The sequence below is a fragment of the Palaemon carinicauda genome, chromosome 12 (genome assembly GCF_036898095.1).
Source record: "Palaemon carinicauda isolate YSFRI2023 chromosome 12, ASM3689809v2, whole genome shotgun sequence".
Lineage (NCBI taxonomy): Eukaryota > Metazoa > Arthropoda > Malacostraca > Decapoda > Palaemonidae > Palaemon > Palaemon carinicauda.
Window position 1 is genome coordinate 135,980,750 of NC_090736.1, and position 22,077 is coordinate 136,002,826.

General features: G+C 40.1%; 1 long non-coding RNA gene across 4 annotated transcripts in view; it reads left to right on the forward strand.

The window, feature by feature from the left end:
* LOC137651305 (uncharacterized) overlaps positions 1 to 22,077 on the forward strand; it is a 52,099-nt gene that overhangs the window by 17,446 nt on the left and 12,576 nt on the right. For all 4 annotated transcript variants that reach the window (XR_011046077.1, XR_011046075.1, XR_011046078.1 and 1 more), the window contains 2 exons: positions 6,561 to 6,661; positions 15,194 to 15,346. This is a non-coding gene — a long non-coding RNA (uncharacterized lncRNA). The remainder of the gene's footprint in view (positions 1 to 6,560; positions 6,662 to 15,193; positions 15,347 to 22,077) is intronic.

Below are 22,077 nucleotides of genomic sequence, written 5' to 3' on the forward strand. Positions count from 1 at the left end.
TTCGTGGAAAGCTAGTGTTTTACAAACACCAACTTCATTCCTCAACCACATTTATTCCTCCCATTTTATTGGACCATGTGGTTCGACTAAAGGTGCATAAAGTTTCTCTTCTGGGTGGATGCATTTCTAAATGCATACTACAAACAAGGTCGTCGTTGATGTTACCATATTTCTTAGTTGTCATCGAATTCATCAGAGACTTCGTCGTTATTATCAGTCGTCGTCTTCATATGTAATTTTTGCTTGTAGAATTTATATCTTTTTCAGGAAATCTTATAAGTTTATTTTATACATTTTTTTTTTCAGAACTTAATCCGGATAAATTGAATCTTACTAATTGTTTTAGGTACCACCACTTGTTTTTTTAATTTATTAAACTTTATATAAGAAATATGTGTTACTTCTCATTTCAGACTACAATCTACTGTACATGGTGATCCCAGCTTCATCGCATGTTGGAAAGGATATTTTATGAAGGTTTTCGCCATCACTCAACTTATTCCATTCGGAACATCGAGAAACGCCTGTAAGCTACTCCCCGTTCCCACTCTTTTTAACCCTGGGATTTAGGTCGAGAATCGTCGCCAGGAAGGACAAGACTCCTGAGGAACGTGAGAAACGAACGTAATGGAACCCTGTAAGGGTATGACTTAAGGTCATCTTGCAAGTGATTTAACCGGTTGCAGACGTACCGTGAGGTATTAGGAGTACCTGCGATAAACTCTCCCAGAAGACATTGCAGAATCTTGCAATTAGTGTTCCAAAGCTCTTGAAAGGTTTTAAGAAAAGGGCTATCTATAAAATAAAGAATAGGGAGTTTTAACCCAAATATTTTGCACTGCATTCTTAGGAGGTCCTGGAATCTCACAGTTATGACTAGGAAAGTGTAAACTATAATGTGATCTGCTAGAAGATGTCTGATTTAAGCTGACAATTGCCAATATGATGTGAAGATGTGTGGTTTTAGCACACAAACTCCACTATCTGTGCTTGCAAGAAGATGAGTCTCCTACTCTAGTGGAGGGTTAGAGTAGGAACAAAAGGAGAAAAATATCTCCGGGTGGGATATTTCAATATGACTTAGTGGGAAGGAAGAGGTTTGCCTTCATGGAATGCTAGTGTTTTACAAACACCAACATCATTCCTCAACCACATTTAATCCTCCCATTTTATAGGACCATGTGGTTCGACTAAAGGTGCATCAAGTTTCTCTTCTTGGTGGATGCATTTCAAAATGCATACTACGAACAGGGTCGTCGTTGATGTTATCCTATTTGAGGTCTTAGTTGTCGTCGAATTCTTTAAAGTCTTCGTCGTCATCAGAGTTGTCTTCATATGTAATTTTTGCATGTAGAATTTATCTCTTTTCCAGGAAATCTTATAATTTTTTTTTTACCTTTTTTTCAGAACTTAATCCGGAAAAATTGAATCTTCCTAATTTTTTTAGCTACCACCACTTGTTTTTTTAATTTATTAAACTTTATATAAGAAATATGTGTTACTTCTCATTTCAGAGTACGATCCTACTGTACATGGTGATCCCAGCATCATTACATGTTGGAAAGGATATTTTATGAAGGTTTTCGCCATCACTCAACTTATTCCATTCGGAACATCGGGAAACGCCTGTAAGCTACTCCCCGTTCCCACTCTGTTTACCCTGGGATTTAGGTCGGGAATCCTCGCCAGGAAGGACTAAGACTCCTGAGGAACGTGAGAAACGACCTAAGGTCATCCTGCAAGTGATTTAACCAGTTGCAGACGTACCGTGAGGTATTAGGAGTACCTGCGATAAACACTCCCAGAAGACATTGCAGAATCTTGCAATTAGTGTTCCAGAGCTCTTGGAAGGTTTTAAGATAAGGGCTACAGTGAACCCTCGCTACTTCGCGGTTCGACTATCGCGGATTCACCACTTCGCGGATTTTTTCCATAACCCATATATATACAGTAATATATATATATATATATATATATATATATATATATATATATATATATATGTATGTATGCATGTATTTATGTATATATGTAGGTATGTATATGTGTATACATATAAATATATATATATACACACACACACACATATATATATATATATATATATATATATATATATATATATATATATATATATGTATATATATATATATATCTAAAGTAGGAAGATGTGATGTAGTTTTAAGGGAAAAGTATGGGAAATATGTCTGGGTAATAAGCAAAGCTCTACCTCCAGTTTGTTTCTACATTATGATCAGAGATAAATGTAAACAAAACATTGGTTGCCATTTTTTATCGTGCTTTTTAGCATGTTTAGGAAATGCATGATATAAAATCACCTTTAATATTTGTGCCTGTTTTAGTTTAGGGTACTGTAGTACATGCATTAAGTGTTCTGTACATTAAAGGGTAGTTTGTTAACAGTACTACGTACAAGGGAAGGTGTTAAAAGTCTGAATATACATGTTGAATAAATAGGTAAATATGGTGTCACTACTTCGCGGATTTTCACCTATCGCGGCCGCGACTGGAACCTATCTACCGCGATAAACGAGGGTTCACTGTATCTATAAAATAAAGAAAAGGGAGTTTTAACCCAAATATTGTGTTGAAGGCTGATTTATATATTAGCCTGTTCTATAATGCTGGTATTTTTTAGTATGATTTCGGAGGACTTTATTCGGAAGAAAATGTTCTTCATAATTGTGTTATACTGTAGTTAATTTACTATTTTTTCTTTCAGAGTATTATCTACAAAATGATAGAAATGAAAGCATTATTTTGTAAATGATCATTTGTTCCGATATGGTATACTTTAATGCACTGCATTCTTAGGAGGTCCTGGAATCTCACAGTCATGACTAGGAAAGTGTAAACTATAATATGATCTGCTAGAAGATGTCTAATTTAAGCGCACAATTGCCGCTATGATGTGACCTGCCAGAAGATGTGTGGTTTTAGCACACAAACTCCACTATCTGTGCTTGCAAGAAGATGAGTCTCCTACTCTAGTGGAGGGTTAGAGTAGGAACAAAAGGAGAAAAATATCTCTGGCAGGGATATTTCAATATGACCTAGTAGGAAGACGTTTGCCTTCGTGGAATGCTAGTGTTTCACAAACACCAACTTCATTCCTCAACCACATTTATTCCTCCCACTTTACTGTATAGAACCATGTGGTTTGACTCAAGGTGTAACAACTAGCTCTTATGGATGGATTTCAAAATGCATACTACGAACAAGGTCGTCGTTGAAGTTATCAGAGTTAATGTTATCTTCTTATTGAAGCATTCGTCAAAGTCTTCGTCATTGAGTTCGTCTAAGTCTTCGTCATTGAGTTCGTCTAAGTCTTCGTCATCAGAGTCATCTTTATATGTAATTTTCGCTTGTAGAATTTTTTATCTTTTTCAGGAAACCTTATAATTATTTTTTTTACATTTTCTTTTCTGAACTTAAACCAGAAAAATTAATCTTTCTAATTGTATTCTAGCTACCACCATTTTGTTTTTTAATTTATTAAAGTTATTTTAAAGAAATATTTATTTTTTCTCATTTCAGAGTACGATCTACTGTACATGGTGATCCCTACATCCTTGCTTGTTAACCTAAACTGACTGGAACAAATTTCTTTTCTCTTTTTCTGTTTCAGGTGAGCCTGCCTGTGAGGTCCAACCACGCCACTTTGTCCAGGGCGTGATGCGCGCCGTTGCGGCACCTTCATGTCCTCGGAGGAGACCGATCCTCACACACACTGTCCTTTGTACCGAAGTCGCTCGTGTTCGAAGGAATCTCCTTGTAGTGTGTCGGGAGTGATTGCCCTCCCAGTGGGTGAGGTTTGGTATGCGGAAGTAGTAGTTTAAAAAGGATTCTTTCCCTTCGGGGTCAGCCTGGAAGGGGAAGAAGTTGAGTATGAGTGGTAACGCTGGGATAACCTCGTTTGGTGTCTCCTCATATTGTTGACCCTAGAGAGGCAGTAAGGGAGCCCTCCACGGGGGAGTCCCTCTCATACATAGCTGTTCGTTTGCTGTGGCCCTCCTTAGGGTTGACGGGTCCCCCATCAAAGGAGAAGCTACAGGAGGTCTTGCGTCTTGGTTTGCGTGTTCACTCAAGGGATGAGTCCTCTTCTGCTCTCTTAATAGGTCCGCTAACGTACCTATTAGTCCGGACCTTTCTTCACGTCCGAAGGAACATGTTCCTCTACCCCAGAGGTTATCATCTATGACAACTGGAGCTGCTGTAGTTCCCCCCAGCCACCCTCGAGTGGATAAGCAGGTTTGCCACCTCGCAGTTGAAATCTAATGGCTACTTCCAGCTATGCTGAAAGATAATCCATATAAATAACTCCAGGTCTGTATTAGTTAGGGAAAAATACAAATTATCTATGAATTTGTCATTTTCAGTGACTTGTTTTTAGCTGTAGATGTTTTTCTAGCAAGTTTTTTTTAATATGAACATATGTTGTCCCGACACAAGATACAAACTTTCCGCTCTTCAACCTAGCATTGTTATATCGGTGGAGCTGAAAACCAGTCGAAACTGAAGTTGACTAGGGTTTTAGTAAACCGGTAGTTAGCGGGGGTGTGTTCATCCACTGCTCCCACCAGCACTGGTGACTCAGTCACTTTTTATTTTGGCTCAGTAGAGTGTAGATGTGTCTCACTCTCCCGTTAACCTAAGCTAGCTGGAACTAATTTCTTTTCTCTCTTTCTTTTTCAGGTGTTCCTACCCGTGAGGTCCAACCATGCCACTTTGTCCAGACCGTGAAGGGCGCCGTTACGGCATTTTCATGTCCTCGGAGTAGCCAGATTGGGTACAAATAATGACACAATTACCGCAATTGATGGTGTAAAACGTAATTGTAAGAAAGGAAGATGAACTGAGCGGTTCTTGGAGGTGTAAACATTGTCATAATTCAGTCGTGTTCTGAAATTTCTTCCTTCAGTCGACACAAACCCATTTTCTCATAACCTAACCTAGTCTGTCATTTTGTGTTTTCATGTTGGTTATTAATGGATTTACTAAAGGCCAATTGCTGAACATGTGAATTTTCATCAGGTTTGGACAACGCAAAGTGTGGCTAAAGGTACTCAGACTGTATAGTACTGTAACCTTTACTGCAGTGCATAGGTAACAAACAGTACTGAAGTACAGTACTGCAAGTGTTGACAGCATTGTTTAGTACTGAAGTACAGTACTGCAAGTGTTGACAGCATTGTTTTGAAGTGACTATTTGAGGCATCATCCATTTGCTACTTCTGTGCACAATACGTACATGGCTAGATAAGAACTTGAGATAATTCAACAAGCACAATGAAATTTCATTTTGTGGTTTAGTGAGGAGTATTTTATGATACTGTACTGGGCATCTTCCAGCAGCCAGTATATAGTCACAGATAATAGAATTAGAGAGATGATTTGCTTAACCCTTTTACCCCCAAAGGATGTACTGGTATGTTTCACAAAAGCCATACCTTTACCCCCATGGACGTACCGGTACGTCCTTGCAAAAAAATGCTATAACAAAATCGTTTTTTCATATTTTTGAAATTTTTTTTGAGAAAATTCAGGCATTTTCCAAGAGAATGAGACCAACCTGACCTCTCTATGACAAAAATTAAGGCTGTTAGAGCAATTTGAAAAAATATATACTGCAAAATGTGCTGGGAAAAAAATAACCCCTTGCGGGTTAAGGGTTGGAAATTTCCAAAAAGGGTTAACTGTAGTTTTATTGATAAATTTCAGCATCAACAATCGAGTCCCTTCATTTTACTTGCTTTTGAAAGCTGCTGTGCCTTAATTTAGTTTGTCTTTTTTTGCCGTCGGACTCTAGGCCCTTCTACTTGACTATTATAACCGCTTGCTTTCTCCCATCCTGCTGTCTTGCCTCTTTGTACTTCATATGGGCTAGATTCTATATATCCAATTGCAATCCTGTTGAGGTGTTTTGTTGAAAGTCTAAGTGTTGAATGTATTTTTTTTTTCCATTTTGGCCTTTTTTGTCTCAGTTTAATGAAATTGTAACTGCCATTGTTTTTCAATTTTTAATTACTAATTATTCATTGTGTGGGAGGGTGGGCTGTGCCACCCTAGCAGTACCAGCCAAACTCGATTGAGTCCCTTGTCAGGCTGGGAGGAGCAGAGAGAGGAGATGTCCCCTTTTTTGTTTCATTTGTTTGATGTCGGCTACCCCCCAAAATTGGGGAAGTGCCTTAGTGTATGTATGTAATTATTCATTCATTTGTAGATATATTTAGAATTTATTTAGTATTTATTCTCATGTCTTTAAATGTTGTAGTAAAATGTGGGAGGTTGGGCTGTGGCATCCTAGCAGTACCAGCTGAACTCGGTTGAGTCCCTGATTAGGCTGAAGGAACATAGAGAGTAGAGGGCCCCTTTTTTGTTTTGTTTCATTGTTGGTGTCGGCTATCCCCCAAAATTGGGGGAAGTGCCTTTGGTATATGGATGGAAAATCTGGTTTTTTGCTTAGCTTAGTAATAAGTGAATTTGATGTTGAATGAACAAAAAAGTCAATGTTTTTAATACTTAATTTATTTCTACAGGTAATTCTTCACGGTCTGCAATGCAGTAAGTCTTATTCGAGTTGATCTGACTATCAAGATTAGAAGTAAATTTCAAGATAATGCACCGAGAAGAATTTAAGGTTTAACCCAAATAACATGTATGGTAGAAAATTTCTCAACACACTATGTGAAATTTGAAATAGACATTGACTTGATAATTTTTTTTTTCTTAAGCACAGCCTTTAGAGTTCAGTTGTATTTTAATTTCTATGTAAACTCATTGCCTTCATTCAATTAAAAGTTATAGGTTATCTAGTGTGGTCTTAAGACCGGCAAGTATGAAGTTAAACTGTATTTTCTGAAAAAAAATACAGTATAACTTCATACTCATTACAAAAAATTGTTCCAAATCAATAATTTGTCTAAATGTGAAGCATTTATAATTGGTCTGTTCACAAACCCTTGGGTGTCTTCACCCTTATTACTGGAAAGGGATAATGCATGTTTTGTTAAAATTTATTCTGTTACCATTTTATTTGTAAGAAAATTGGGTCTTTGTCTTTAAAAATCTGTTGATTTTGAATGTGCCATTATATTATTGAAACTTACTGGAATTCATTTGCTATTTATTCTAAAACCAGGAGCCCTTTTAATGAGGGAATGCCTTGATGAAGTCATTGAGCTTCAGTCGTGCTGTTTATCCTACAACCAGGAGCCCTCTTAATGAGGGAATGCCTTGAAGAAGTCACTGAGCTTCAGCCGTGCTGTTTATCCTACAACCAGGAGCCCTCTTAATGAGGGAATGCCTTGAAGAAGTCACTGAGCTTCAGCCGTGCTGTTTATCCTACAACCAGGAGCCCACTTAATGAGGGAATGCCTTGAAGAAGTCACTGAGCTTCAGCCGTGCTGTTTATCCTACAACCAGGAGCCCACTTAATGAGGGAATGCCTTGAAGAAGTCACTGAGCTTCAGCCGTGCTGTTTATCCTACAACCAGGAGCCCTCTTAATGAGGGAATGCCTTGAAGAAGTCACTGAGCTTCAGCCGTGCTATTTATCCTACAACCAGGAGCCCTCTTATTGAGGGAATGCCTTGAAGAAGTCACTGAGCTTCAGCCGTGCTATTTATCCTACAACCAGGAGCCCTCTTATTGAGGGAATGCCTTGAAGAAGTCACTGAGCTTCAGCCGTGCTATTTATCCTACAACCAGGAGCCCTCTTATTGAGGGAATGCCTTGAAGAAGTCACTGAGCTTCAGCCGTGCTATTTATCCTACAACCAGGAGCCCTCTTATTGAGGGAATGCCTTGAAGAAGTCACTGAGCTTCAGCCGTGCTATTTATCCTACAACCAGGAGCCCTCTTATTGAGGGAATGCCTTGAAGAAGTCACTGAGCTTCAGCCGTGCTATTTATCCTACAACCAGGAGCCCTCTTATTGAGGGAATGCCTTGAAGAAGTCACTGAGCTTCAGCCGTGCTATTTATCCTACAACCAGGAGCCCTCTTATTGAGGGAATGCCTTGAAGAAGTCACTGAGCTTCAGCCGTGCTATTTATCCTACAACCAGGAGCCCTCTTATTGAGGGAATGCCTTGAAGAAGTCACTGAGCTTCAGCCGTGCTATTTATCCTACAACCAGGAGCCCTCTTATTGAGGGAATGCCTTGAAGAAGTCACTGAGCTTCAGCCGTGCTATTTATCCTACAACCAGGAGCCCTCTTATTGAGGGAATGCCTTGAAGAAGTCACTGAGCTTCAGCCGTGCTATTTATCCTACAACCAGGAGCCCTCTTATTGAGGGAATGCCTTGAAGAAGTCACTGAGCTTCAGCCGTGCTATTTATCCTACAACCAGGAGCCCTCTTATTGAGGGAATGCCTTGAAGAAGTCACTGAGCTTCAGCCGTGCTATTTATCCTACAACCAGGAGCCCTCTTATTGAGGGAATGCCTTGAAGAAGTCACTGAGCTTCAGCCGTGCTATTTATCCTACAACCAGGAGCCCTCTTATTGAGGGAATGCCTTGAAGAAGTCACTGAGCTTCAGCCGTGCTATTTATCCTACAACCAGGAGCCCTCTTATTGAGGGAATGCCTTGAAGAAGTCACTGAGCTTCAGCCGTGCTATTTATCCTACAACCAGGAGCCCTCTTATTGAGGGAATGCCTTGAAGAAGTCACTGAGCTTCAGCCGTGCTATTTATCCTACAACCAGGAGCCCTCTTATTGAGGGAATGCCTTGAAGAAGTCACTGAGCTTCAGCCGTGCTATTTATCCTAAAACCAGGAGCCCTCTTAATGAGAGAATGCCTTGATAAAGTCATTGAGTTTCAGCACAGCACACGTGATGGGCAACAGAGCTCTTGAACTTGGGGAAATTGCTCCCCCAGTTCAAATCTAAATTTCTCTTTCATCTTTTTCTTTCAATTTTAATTCGACCTTCTCCTAATTTTATAAACTTTCTTTCGTGTTGCTTTACCAACTCCACGAGAAAAAGTTCCCTTATATATATATATGTATATATATATATATTAATTTTTCTTTTTCTTTTGGCTTGGATGTTTCTACATCCATTATAGCTGCTGGCACGGATAGTTATATATTTGCTATTGCTGCCCTGCTTTGATGAAGTGGAGAAGGTGTAGCGGTTGGGAGGTATTTGCATTCAAAGCTATATGTGAGAGTATTGGATGATCTCAGCCATCCCGAAGATGGTTTGGACCTTTTTGGCAGAACTATTCTCAAGTGTTGGGTCTTCGCAATCCAGGGGGATCGAACGCTTGGAGTAGGACTCACAGCTTTTGGCTGGAAGCCCGTCATTGCAGATATGGGGAGGATGATTCCATAGTTAATTGGTCCCAGTCCTAACAGGCGGGTTCAGCTTACACCTGTGCCTCTATATCTGTTTTGATGCTATCCTTCGGGTAGGGTATGGAGTGGACCATCTGGGAAGTATACTCTCATTGTGCCGATAGTGGAGAGTGCAAATTTCCTTAATGACGTGTGATGGCCTAACATTCTCGAGCAGGTACATCAAGCTAACGGTTTTCTCTCTCTCTCGTCTAATGGTTTCTTTAAGTAACGAACCCCCATCCCCTGGATACGCTGACTCCCCCGGCACTGTTGACGACTTCTGCTAATTCTGTTGACGACCTAGGAACAAAAAAGGACCCCTCTACTAATGTTTTAAAACCAATTAAGTCGGGTAATAAAGGGAAACTTTGAATCCTTCATGTTACCCAAATTCCAATAAATATTGATTATGATATGATATATAAAGCATTTAGATGCTATGGAGTGATAAAAGAAATTAGAATGAAACTTGAAAATGAAAAATGGGATTCATGGATAACTTGTAATAATCATGAAGAAGCATTCAATGCATTATGTAACATCAATATCAAAATTAATAACTTAGAAATGTCATGGGTGCCCTATGTGATAAGATACCAAACAATTTGGATGTATATAGACCTGTTGACTGGTTTGAGAAAGATATCGATTTAACTATGCTCCCCCAGAGAAAGCCAAAACCACCAGTGTGGCTTGTTGCCGAGCCTAAAGGGAATTATGGGAATTATTTTAAAATTAGCAAACAAACTCGGAAAAGGGTAGGAACCATTGCAGCAGGTGATATATCTCGCTTTGGAAAAAATAGCTTCCTAATCCATGCAAAATCATACACTCAATCAGTAATACTGTCTGACCTTACGACAAGCAGTGATGAGGATATGTTAGATGTCAAACACCACCTAAATTTTACTTACGGAAGGGGAGTGGTCTTCAATAAAGATCTGTACAAATTTATAGAAGAGGAAATACTAGCCATGTGCCCATTAACAGTGTGGAAAGTGCGTAAGATTCCTGGGACGTCAATGATTATCCTTACTTTCCAGGATGCTGATGTCTCTTTCCACATCGATATTGAAAATGAAAGAATAAAAGTTCGACCTTTTAAACAAAAGCCCTTACAATGTTTCAAGTGTTTCAAATTTGGACATCCTTCTAAAGTTTGTAAAAATGAAAAAATGTGTAGCATCTGTTCCAGACCTTATCATGGAGAGAGTACACTTGAGCCCAGCTGTTTGAATTGCAATTCAAACCATAAGTCAACTGACAGGAGCTGTGAGATTTATAAGTTTGAAGAAGTAGCCCTCGACAAATCCATTGTAGGACATGCCAAAAGACTACTGAAAAAACCAAACAGCTATGCAAAGGCATTGAAATCAAGAGAAAATATACCACAGGAGACATCAAACCCATGTATTGCTGCCAGTAATTCCAAGAAAAGAAATACATCTAATGATAGTAGAGTTTTACGTGACAAGGTAAGCATATTGCTTTCCAAGGCTTTGCCACTGTATTAAAACTGCGACACTGCCCACTTCTATACAGACTTCATCCCCCATTACCAGCAATAGTACTAACCTTTCTCAGGCCATGTCCTTGCCTGATTTGATGGAGGTTCCACCCGAAACAAAGTTACCAGGTGCACCTGTGGTAGGGTAAGTGCAAAAACCTGGTAGATCCTCACCACTGATAAATAGGAAAAGAGAGAGACCTCCATCTCTCTCACCCCCTTCCATAAGAAATATTAGTTATGACATCGGATAAATATGATGTTTTGTCTGTTGATGTTTCTGATCAACCAGAAAACAATTTAAATAAATCAGAAATTAAAGTTAGAGGTCCACCATCCCCCTCAACAATTGGATGAGGACGACGACAAGAGAAGCTCTAACACAAAACCATATTTATCAAGACCCTCTCTAATAAAACCACCAGGAAATAGTGCTAGATCAAAGATTGCTAATTGAAAGACTTCATCTAAAAGTTCTTCCAAAAAATAAACCATTGTTTTTTCTTCCATTTTTGGAATGGAAGTGTCAGGGTTTAAGGGCCAAATATGAAGAACTTGAGCTCCTGGTTTGAGCATTCCCCCATAATTGTAAGTCTACAGGAGAGCAAGCTTGATGCTAATATCCCTTGTCCTAGTGAATATATTAGCTATAGGACACCTTATGATCACGGAGTAGGGAGCCATGGCGGAAGTCTCATATACGTTCGTCGAGGTGTTCCTTCCCCAAATACCTTTATCTGTCCGTACACCTCTGCAGGCAGTGGTTGTACAGATTGATATAGGGAGAAAATATACAATCTGTTCACTGTACTTGCCTCCAAATGATAACATATTGTATGATGATTTAGTAGAGGTGATTCAACAGCTCCCTCAACTTTTTCTTTTACTAGGAGATATGAATGGTAGACATCCATTGTGGGGTGATGTTTTAGCAAACACCAGGGGCAATATTATATCATCAATTGTGGAAAACGAGGATGTCAGACTCCTATTCAGGAGAGCACACACACTTCCATGTTCAGACAGGTACCTTGTCATGCATTGACTTTTCAATTGCAAGCTCTAACTGCCTCCTTGATTTCATTTGGAGGACATTGGATGATTGACATACTAGTGATCATGCACCAATCATAATAAATGCCAACAATGGTCCACCTTTTCCAAAATCTCCACGATGGAATCTTCATAAGGCGGACTGGGATAGATTTCGTGAACTAAGTGAAATTGAAGGAAATGCAGAACAGTTTGAAAGTGCTGATGATGCCATAGACTTACTGAATGGAACCCTTCATACAGGAGTTAATTCAATTCCCAAAACAACAGGGTTATTCAAACGACAACCTGTTTCCTGGTGGTCTTCAGAACTAACTGCCCTCCACAGAGCCACAAGATCATCTCTTAACACGATTGCGTAGACTCCGAACTGATGCGAATTTAATTATGTACAAGAAATGTAGAGCACAGTTCCGTCGTGCCATGAAGGAAGCTAGGTGCCAGTCATGGGTGTCTTTTGTTTCCTCCATTAATAGTAGAACACCACCATCTTCTGTATGGAGGAAAATAAAAAAAAATTGCAGGCAAATTTACCCCGAACCCACCACCAGTGTTGAAAGTGAATGGCCAGTATGTAATTGAAGCAAATGAAGTTTGCAATGCCCTGGCTGACCATTTTTCAAATGTATCGTGCAAGAGTGTAGCAGCTCCTGGTCACCAGTACAGGAGCATTGAAGAAAAGAAAATTTTAAATTTTGCAACAGAAGGGAAGAATCGTATAATTCTCGTTTTACTGAAAGAGAACTTCATTCCGCACTCGCTACTTGCAACGATACAGCTCCTGGACCCGATGGAATTCCATATGCAATGGTTAAACATGTACATTTTAATACAAAGTTATTATTTTTAAGTATTATCTATAGAATATGGCATGATCATAGTTACCCAAGTGTTTGGGAACTAGCCATTATTTTAGCCTTTTTAAAACCTGGTAAGGACAAGTTTTTAGCAGCAAGCTATCGACCTATTGCATTGACTTCGTGTTTATGTAAAATCATGGAGAAGATGGTCAATGTTAGGTTGATGTGGTACCTTAAAAAGAAGGGTATTTTATCACCAATTCAATGTGGATTCAGAAAAATGCACTCAACGACTGATGTGTTGATACGACTTGAGTCTTCTATTTGTGAAGCCTTTGCTTCCAAACAGCACCATGTTACAGTATTTTTTGACCTTGAAAAGGCATATGATACCACATGGAAATATGGTATACTTAAAACCATTCATGAAATCGGATTGAGAGGAGAGCTGCCACTATTTATTCAGGCATTTCTTTCACGTAGAGTTTTTCAAGTGAGTGGGGGAAACTATCAGAGTAAGTGTCAGGAAGAAGGAGTTCCTCAGGGTAGTGTGCTGAGTGTAATCCTGATTGCACTAGCAATTAATGGGATATCCTCAGTCATTCCTGGGATGTTCTCTCAACACTATTTGTGGGTGATCTCCATATCATTTACTGGAGCTAGAATGGCAATGGTAGAGAAAAACTACAACTCTCAATTGACAAAATTATCCAGTGGGTCTATATGAATGCATTTAAGTTCTCGACAAGTAAAACTGTTGTCCATTTCTGTCGTATCTGGGGAGTACATCCAGACCTGGATATGTACAATAAAGGTCAACTTATCCCATGTGTAATTGAAGCTAAATTTTTAGGTTTGATATCTGATTGTAGGCTTACATGGGTGTCTCCCTTGAAAGCATTAAAAGCTAAATGTCTTGAGGCTCTGAATCCTTTAAAAGTATTGTCCCATACATCCTGGGGGCAGACCGCAATACTATTTTAAAATTATACAGGTCCTTGATTTTTTCCAAAATTAGTTATGGATGTGAAATATACTCTTCATCCACCCCAAGCCGGTTAAAAATATTAGACTCGATACATCATGCTGGTATTAGATTGTCTACAGGAGCATTTAGAACCTCGCCTATCCCAAGTCTCCTTGTTGATGCTGGGGAGTTACCTCTAGACCTTTACCGAATGTCTTCCATTATTCGGTATTGGTTTAGATTGCAGAGACTCCCTAACTCTTTATCCTTTCAGACTGCAAGCCTTGTAAGACACGCATCATACTTTGAGTTGCACATGCATTGTTGGCATTTGCCAGCCGTTCTTTTTGTTGTATGACATAATCATTACCAGGCTTTTTTAACCAATTAAGACCTTCCAAATATTAATGCACAAGTTCCCATATGTTATTCTACAACAGCCATTTTTTCCACCCGATATCTTCGGATAGTCGTTCTGGGGGTTAGAACCCTGTGATACCTGACGGTAATTCTCATATAATATCAATCGCGAAATATTACACAGTAGGAAGCTGCCGGAGGGAACTTCCATCAGGACGACATGGCTATCTCACCCAAAAATAGATTTTTCCTACGTTAAAATCCCTTTTTTCCATCCTCTTCAGTTCCACCATGACTATGTAATCACATAGACATCTAAAAGGAAAGTACAATCAATTTGGAAGCTTCCAGTAGTGCAATTTCATCTATTTCAGTACAGTAATTGGTTGTTGAAAATGCTCTTTTCAGCATAGAGCCATACTTGCTTATGTGAAAGTAAAATATATTCCTGAAATAATGACCCACGATGCTTGCATACACATACACGGTACGTCTGCCAGAACTTGGGAATAGTGATGCAATGTTAATTTTGCGAGCATAGCTAGCCACGGTGGAGCCCAAACCATTAGAAGGATGGAAAGTGAATCAGATGAATGTTCTAATTTCCAGCCACTTACGTAATCCATATATCTCCAACTACATTGTGTTTATTATGCATTTATGACTATCATTACTGCAAATCACTCGTTTTGGACATTTCTCACACCCAAAAACCCTGGTTTCCCCACTGGGGTCCCCCATAAAGCTTATAATAGAGTGGTGTGCCCCTATCACGGTTGGAAGTGCAAAAGAAAAAAAGAAAAATAAAGGAAGCGAGTGGAAAAAGTACATGGTTTGGTATTTAGGTAGAAATTAAAGTGTCATATATTTACCCAGATTTTTTTCTCTTATAGCGTGTATTTGAATGAAGTATTGTATGTTTTTCTCTCCTTACTGTTTAGAGATTTTCCTCCCAGAGCAAATTTTTTTTTCAGTACCAAACATTGTGGGAGTAGCCTTGCCATTCACATTTAGTTCTGGTTTCATAGTAAGGACACTGCAAATGATAGACTTTATTATTCTGATGTTCTAATCAATACAAGTACTTTAATATAATAAAACCAAAGAAATTAGGAATTATTTAGTAACTGGGTTATATTTTTCAGGTTTTTGGTACATGCAACATGAAAATTGCTGACACGGGAAGGGGCCTGCCGCTTAAAGAAAGCTGACACGGGAAGGAGGATCCCAACTTTGAGAACTTTAGGACGGTACCTCCACTCTAAGACCAATTAAAAAAGTGTCTAGTTCACCCCTCTGTGAGTATATTTACAGGTGCCTGATACCACTCTCTACCCAAGCTATGGGTAGAGTTACCACCTTGCACCAAAAGTCTTAATTTGCTCCCCGTTTTGATAAAAAAGATATCCTTATATATATAACGGAAGGTTTGTATTAGTTAGGGAAAAATACATTTGTTCCGTAACTGGAACACAAACCACGCTATTTATTAGGGGTTATACTTTCGGCGGAGCTGAAATGACAAGCCATTAAAATCTAGCGAGGGTTAACTACCCACACCGCTAGTTAGCGGGGTTAGTGAGGGTAAGCTTGCTACCACTCTCGTTCACACACCTGTGATTTAGTCACTTTACTTTTGGCTCGGATCGAAAGCGGTTGTTTCCTCTCCCTCTTCGCCTATTCTGGACTGTCATTGTCTTTTAACTTACCTTTTTTATACTTGTATATATATGAAAACATTCTTAATGTTTATGTATATGTGTATAGAAATGTGATAAGTTTCCTTTTCAGTGTTTGTGCTGTGTGTGTGATACATATACGACAACGACACTTGAGTATATTAGCAAGGTCAGCACAGTTCCACTTTGTGGGGAACAACCTCTCCCTCTCTGGTCCATCGGTCTTCTCGTCGGCATATTACCGTTAACTCGGCCGCCTCAGAGGAATTGTCATCGCCTGGACCCTCTTCATTCAACTATTGTCTTTGCCTTATCCTTTTTCCTATGGGAAACATGGATTTCTGAGCGAAGGGAATGTGGCCTTTCAAAGAATGACTACGGTCTTTCTCTTCTCGAGGTCCTTCACCTTTACAACAACAGTGTTCTATTGGGGAAGCTCCTTGCCTGTGCGCGGGTTAGGTTGCTCTTCCGATTGTTTGTCTCAATTATTTTTAGTGAAAATATAATTGTATTTTAACTTCTCAACTTTCTCCATGGGGAACACTTCCTTTCGGAGGGTCAGTGGTTCTCACTATTAGTGAATATTCGTAGCTGATTTAAATAATTGTAATTCTGTTTTTATTATAGTTACTCCGCTCCCCCCTTCTCCCGTGGATGTCGACTGGGGAAGGAGGGGCGCAATATTTATTTTTGTTGTTCCCTCGGGGTTCCTCTTCGGAGTTCCTCCTTGGGCAATTTGTTACACAATTGATTTTTTGTCGGCACAATACTTATTTTATGTTGTTCCCTCGGGGTTCCTCTTCAGAGTTCCTCCCTAGGGAATTTGTTATATAATTAATTTTATTTTTTCCCAGTTAACTATGCAGTTTTTCTTAGACTAAGAGTGCCGACGAAGCAGAGCTATTCTGTTCATGGCCGGGGAATCTGCTGTCACTGCCGTCCCTCAGAGGACGTCGTCATGGACGTCATCCCTTCTCTTAGATGTACTCCCCTGACAACATGACCAGCACTTCAGATCATCTTAGAACGCTAAAGGAGGTTCGCCTCCAGGGGTTGGACAACTATCCTTCCGAGGGAAGTTTCCTCCCCAGGTGTGAGGTTGTTTCTCCCTTCAGAGGGAGAACTTCCCACATCTTAATAAATTCATCGTCTCCGACTACTGTTGCTGCCTTCGCCCAGACTTCTCTCCCCCTTGCTGAGTTTCTCTTCCTTCAGGGGCAGAGCACGTCTCTTCTACGAAGTGCTTAGTTAAAGGTCAGCTTGCTGATCCACCGGCCCTCAATGGGCGTCTTCTAGTCTATTTTACGAAGTGTTCACCTCTCTCGTTCATGAGAGGCCACTCATAGAGATTCCTCTTGGAAGGATCGCTACTGTTAAAGGTCAGCTTGCTAATCCAGCGGCCCTCAATGGGCGTCTTCTAGTCTCTTCTAGGAAGTGTTCGAACGAGAGGCCACTCATAGAGACTCCTCTTCGAAGGATCGCTACTGTTAAAGGTCAGCTTGCTGATCCACTGGCCCTCAGTGGGCGTCATCATGGGTATCTTCAAGTCTCCTCTACGAAGTATTCATGGGTATCTTCAAGTCTCCTCTACGAAGTATTCACCTCTCTCGTTCGCGAGAGAGGCCACTCATAGAGACACCTCTTCGGAGGATCAAGCAGACCTACCAGGACCTACCGATCTATCAGTGCAACCTTACGCTGCATCGTAGTCCTTTGGACTTCGGTCCTGGACTCTAACGCCGACCTTTTTACGGTCCCCATCGGTGGATGCTCGCCCTTCTTAAGGGCACATCCCAGTTCCTGATCGTCCTGCCAGCTGACCTGCCAACCGACCTGCCAACCTACTAGCGCTACCTTCTCGCGTGCGCGCGCCAACAGTCTCCCGTGCGCGCGCGGGCACCAATGGTCTCCAGCGCACGCTCCAATATGCTCTCTGTACTTACCTCCAAATGATGATATTTTATATGATGATTTAGCAGAGGTCATTCAACAACTCCCTCAACATTTTCTCTTACTGGGAGATATGAATGGTAGACATCCTTTATGGGGTGATGTTTTGGCTAACACAAGGGGCAATATTATCTCATCAATAGTGGAGAATGAGGATGTGGGACTCCTTAATACAGGAGAGCCCACGCACTTCCATGTTCAGACAGGTACTTTGTCATGCATTGACCTTTCAATTGCAAGCTCTAACTGCCTTCTTGATTTTGATTGGAGGACATTAGATGATTGGCATACTTGTGATCATGCACCAATCATTATAAACACCAACAAGGGTCCGTCTTTGCAAAGATCGCCACATTGGAATCTAGACAAGGCAGACTGGGTTAAATTTTCTGAGCTAAGTGAAATCGAAGGGAGAGCAGAACAGTTTGAAAGTATTGATGATGCCATAGACCTACTGAATGGAACTCTTCATACAGCAGGAATCAATTCGATTCCCAAAACCACCGGACTATTCAAAAGACGACCAGTCCCGTGGTGGTCCTCAGAATTAACAGCCTTGCACAGAGCCACCAGAAAATCCCTGACTAGATTGCGTAGACGCCGTACTGATGAAAATTTGATATCATACAAAAAGTGTAGAGCACAGTTCTGTCGTGCCATGAAAGAAGCTAGACGCCAATCTTAGGTGGCTTTTGTTTCCTCCATTAATAGTAGAACACCACCATCCTCTGTATGGAGGAAAATGAAAAAAATTGCAGGCAAATTTACCCCGAACTCACCACCAGTGTAAAAAGTGAATGGTCAATTTGTGACTGAAGGAAATGAAGTTAGCAATGCCCTGGCTGACCATTTTTCAAATGTATCGTGCAAGAGTGTAGCAGCTCCTGGTCACCAGTACAGGAGCATTGAAGAAAAGAAAATTTTAAATTTTGCAACAGGAAGGGAAGAATCGTATAATTCTCCTTTTACTGAAAGAGAGTTTGATTCTGCTCTTGCTACATGTAACGATGCAGCCCCTGGACCCGATGGAATTCTATATGTAATGATTAAACACGTACATTTTAATACAAAGTTATTTATTTTAAGCATTTTTAATAGAATATGGCATGATCATAGTTACCCAAGTGTTTGGGAACTAGCCATTATTTTAGCCTTTTTAAAACCCGGTAAGGACAAGTTTTTAGCAGCAAGCTATCGACCTATTGCATTGACTTCGTGTTTATGTAAAATCATGGAGAAGATGGTCAATGCAAGGCTGATAATGGTACCTTGAAAAGAAGGTATTTTATCACCGATTCAATGTGGATTCCGAAAAATGCACTCAACGACTGATGTGTTGATACGACTTGAGTCCTCTATTTGTAAAGCGTTTGCTTCCAAACAGCACCACATAAGTCTTTTTTTACCTTGAAAAGGCATATGATACCACATGGAGATATGGTATACTTAAAACCATTCATGAATTGGGTTTGAGAGGAGAGCTGCCACTATTTATTCAGGCATTTCTTTCACGTAGAGTTTTTCAAGTGAGAGTGGGGGAAACTCTATCAGAGAGTAAGTGTCAGGAAGAAGTTCCTCAGGGGAGTGTGCTGAGTGTAACCCTGTTTGCACTAGCAATTAATGGGATATCCTCAGTCATTCCCCAGGATTTTCTTGCAACATTATTTGTGGATGATCTCTCAATATCATTTGCTGGCACTAGAATGGCAATGGTTGAGAGAAAAATCCAACTCTCTATTGATAAAATTATCCAGTGGGCCGATATGAATGGATTTAAGTTCTCGACAAGTAAAACTATAATTGTCCATTTCTGTCGTATACGGGGAGTACATCCAGACCTGGATATATACATCAAAGGTCAACGGATCCCATGTGCAAGTGAAGCTAAATTTTTAGGGTTGATATTTGATTGTAGGCTTTCATGGGTTTCTCACTTAAAAGCATTAAAAGCTAAATGTGTTGAAGCTATGAATCTTTTAAAAGTATTGTCCCATACATCATGGGGGCAGACCGCAATACTATTTTAAAATTATACAAGGCTTTGATTTTTTCCAAAATTAGTTATGGTTGTGAAATAAATTCTTCAGCCACCCCAAGCCGGTTAAAAATATTAGACTCGATACATCATGCAGGTATTAGATTGTCTACTGGAGCTTTTAAAACCTCGTCTATCCCAAGTCTCCTTGTTGATGCTAGAGAGTTGCCTCTAGACCTTTACCGAATGTCTTCCATTATTCGGTATTGGTTTAGATTGCAAAGACTCCCTAACTCTCTAGCCTTTCAGTTTGATGCCCCAGTGCTTGGCTTAATGCCTAAATCCCATATTCAATTCAACTCTAGCCTCTCAGACTGCAAGTCTTGTAAGACACGCATCTTACTTTGAGTTGCACCCAAAATCTCCTCACCCTTATGGGTTTCGGGTGAAACAATTATTAAACAGTTTGGATATAATTGGAAGTAAGGTACTTCCATTTAAGGTATCATCAATACCTCCATGGAAATTACCCGTTGTATCTTTTTGTAAATACTTTATTGGAGTTAAGAAGAATATGACTGACCTAGAAGCCAGGTCTCTTTTTATGGAACACGTTGAAGAACATAGAGGATAGGCTTTTATATAATACTGATGGCTCCAAATCTGATGCTGGCGTTGGATTTGGAGTACATAGTAATGGTTTTAATTGTAGAGGTGCACTTCCTCTAACAGCTTCCATATTTACTGCCGAACTGTATGGCATATTAACCGCTATTGAGAAAATAGCGTTGGAGAAGGAGGGTAATTTTACAATTTTTGTGATGCAAGGAGTGTTCTTCAAGCTCTAGAAGTTTTTAATTCTAGCAACCCTCTAGTTTTAAAGATTTTAGAATGGCTTTTTATTATTGGATGGAGAGGTTTAATGGTTAGATTTTGTTGGGCTCCAGCACATGTAGGTGTGTGTGGGAATGAGGAGGCAGATTCACTGGCTAAGAATGCTGCATCCGAGTTGCTGCTAAGAAGGTATCCCATTCCCTCTAATGATTTCTTACCTGACATCAAGAAATTGGTTTGCAATAAATGGCAACAGCAATGTGATAGTCTAGATGGGAGTAAAATGAGAGAAGTAGCAAATGTTATATCTCCTTGGAGGTATAACATTATGCCTCGAAAATGGGAGAAGTCTCTTTGTCGTCTCCGTATTGGTCACACGAGTTTCTGCTGAAGGGCCAACACCAACTGTATTGTGATGACTGTTTAGTACCTCTAACAGTGAGGCATTTGTTGACCGAATGCCCCAATTATAATAGCTTAAGGAATATGTATTTGAGTCTCAAGGTGAGGGTGGCAGGTTCATCCTTACCAAGATTCTTGGACATGTCCTACTATGCAAGTGGCATTTTTAGATTTATTTCAGAAGCAGGTCTTCTGAAAACTATTTAACTTTTATGGTTTTAATTAAATACTCTTTTATTTTTATTTTATTTTATTTTTGTATGCATAAATTAAATGTTACCGGCATCAATGACCTTAGATGTCAGGATGCCTGAAAACTTTAAATAAATCAATCAATCAATCCTACGAACGTGGAATGTGGCTGCCTCGGCGGCATGTGGATAGAAGGGATGTCCTGAAACTTTTTGTGTTTCCAAAGGTGATTCCCCAGGATCATCCTTTGGTGCCCATTAGATCTCATACTCCCTTGATTCCATCTGCTTATAATGCGAGTTTCCTAGATCCTTGTGTTACGACATCTAAGACTGAGTGACTTAAAGAGGAGTTCCATTTGGTCCCTATTCTTGACTCAACCTCAAATGAGGATGATGTTAAGTGACCACATCCTCTTGCTAAATGATATCCTGACCATGCTTCGCCTGCGGAGTTGTTCCCGCATGATCAGACTTTCCCCCATTCCTGCACTAGAGTTGGGAAGACAGGGGAAAGACATTCTTCAGTGGTGTAAGAATTGTCATCCAGTAGTCAAGCAGGAAGATGCATCTGTTCCTCTGCCAAGTAAAAGGGCTAGGGTAGACCTCGCTAATTCTCCCTCTCCAATTATGATTTAGGATCCGTCTTCTACCACTGTAGAGGTAGGTTGCTCAGATCTTACGAGCGTAGATCCTTTGGAAGTTCCAACAGCAGAGCCGGGTGAGGAGTCGTCCTTTCTGCTGGTTCTTGGAGTAATCCGGAGGTTGAATAAACTAGGAGAGGTCCCTCTGTCACCTTCCATAGGGAGGAAGACATCCATTAATGGGTTCTTCCCTGAACATAGGCTGGAACTACTCTGGTCCTGACAGGGTTAGGACACCATTTGTAAGATTAAACAGCAGGTCTCTGCTCTGAAGGACTTAAAGTTGAGAGGTCGTCAAAGTTAATTCCACCACTACATAGAGAAAGTTCTACGTCACAGAAGGGATATATCCTA